The sequence below is a fragment of the Penaeus monodon genome, chromosome 38 (assembly GCF_015228065.2).
Source record: "Penaeus monodon isolate SGIC_2016 chromosome 38, NSTDA_Pmon_1, whole genome shotgun sequence".
Classification (NCBI taxonomy): domain Eukaryota; kingdom Metazoa; phylum Arthropoda; class Malacostraca; order Decapoda; family Penaeidae; genus Penaeus; species Penaeus monodon.
The window spans coordinates 21,507,162-21,509,283 of NC_051423.1; positions in this window are offsets into that span (position 1 = coordinate 21,507,162).

The following is a 2,122-nucleotide window of genomic DNA, read 5'->3' on the forward strand; positions in this document are numbered from 1 at the left end:
AAGGGTAATAATAGTTCTCATTTTCAACTGAAAAGCAACATTCCAATCAGCTATGCTCTGTCCAAAAATCAGCTGGTTATCTGCCTCCCCCCCAAAAAAAAAAATACACGCGGCCTTAATATATATATTATATATATATAATATATAATATATATATATATATATATATATATATAATATATATATATATATATATTTTTTTTTTTTTTTTTTTTTTTTTTTTTGTAATAAGACAGTGCTGAAGACTATTTGAAAATATGGACACTGGCTTAATGCTACTAAACAAATTTCATTTACTGTGCCAACTGATATTTTAATTAAAATTCTCTCACCCACCTTAATCAACAAGTAATCTAAAACTAATTAAGAACTTCATCAAGTAGCAACGAAAACCAATACCAAAAAAAAAAAAAAAAAAAAAAAAAAAAACGAAGGAATAGGAATAGATAGCAAATGATAATTCAAAGATAACGTTTGAGTATTCGCATCTAAAGTACTGGTGTACGAAACAGCTAGAAACCGCCAGCTACTTAGTCCAGGTTGAGGGACGGGACTGCCACATGGCGAGGCCTCCTCTGCCTACTTAATTACTTACTCTAGGTACAGTGAACGCCCTACTTGATATTTATTCAAACGTTAAAAGCAATGAAGAATGTAAGAAAAATATAAACAATGGGAATCCATTGCGTTTTTTCTCTGCACAAGGCAGCCAGCGAGGTACTGAGGTTACTGATGAGTTGTCTAGTACGAATATACATCCAATATTTTTTTTTTTTTTTTTTTTTCCCTAAAATGCAAGTATTTTGACGAGCTCAAACATAACGATACCCTTGTACCAACGGCCACTCAGACCCATTTCTCCGAGGACCATAAAACTACCACGTCAGCATCGAGATTAACAGGGCTGGTTATCTTGAGGAGGGTGATGCCTAACACTTTCCGATTTTTTTTCTTCTGAAGTTTAATGCTGATTTTCCACGATTATGTAGTTTACTTCCTACCAAATATATAAAACTTGACAGAAGTTTGATGCCTCTCTAGATATAACGTTGTGGGGTATACCACTCTTGTCAGAAAATAAATATCTTGAGGTGTGGTGTATTCTACTGCATATGATATTATGAGTGCAACCTTGTTAATGTTAATGCCAGTGATCATTATTGTCCAGAATATTATCGAGTTTACAGTTCTTCACTGTCAGAGCACACTATATTTACCAAATGTACTTCATCGTCAGAGCAAACAATATTACCCTGTGTATTCTGCTGTTCATGTATTTCATTAAACAATGTAGGTAATAAACCTAATAACACCTCGTCATATGTCGCCCGGTTCTTACATATATATGTGGCCCGTCATATACACAGTAATACTAGATGTTTTATTGTCATTCACACTAAACTACTAAATGTACTTATTGTCAGTATATATAGTATTACTAGTTGTACTTTGTACAAACTGTACATTAATATCAATGTATAGAATATTACCAAAGAATATTCATGGTTGTGAGTATTATTGTAAAAGCTCTTAAATTACAGTTAATACGTAATTTACACATATATTACAACAGGTATATTAGTGGATGTTTCAAAGTTGTGAATGAATTTTCAAGTTTTGTCGCTGTGAAAGAGGGTTGATGAAGTTGCAATAGGGCACTATCACACAATTTTATGTGAAGGATTTTATGCGCAAATTAAGCTAGTTTTTTTCTATATTATTTCCTGGCAAATATCTTTTCTTCAATGAGGGGCTGACTTCCTGCAGCTCCCTGCCTCCCCTCTGGCACCAATCCTGTCTTTGAATAGGAAATTTTATCACAGAAACAACAAAACAAGATATTTTGAACCCTGGAGCACATTATTGAAAATATCAATGCGGACAGTTGCAAGAAACAATCGTGACCGTTGCACTGCTGCTGAAGCATTAAGCTGGGGGGGGGGGGGGATTTTCAATTAAATGTTAAACAGAAATTGCATCCTGAAATGTTGCCGTGAAAATAGCTCTTTAGCACGGGCGTCCGACAAAAGTGCCGTAAAATATCCCAGCAGAGACCGACAACGAATCTCGAGTGAAATGTTGAATACACAATTATTGAATGTGTAAGTATGTTCGTGCGCAT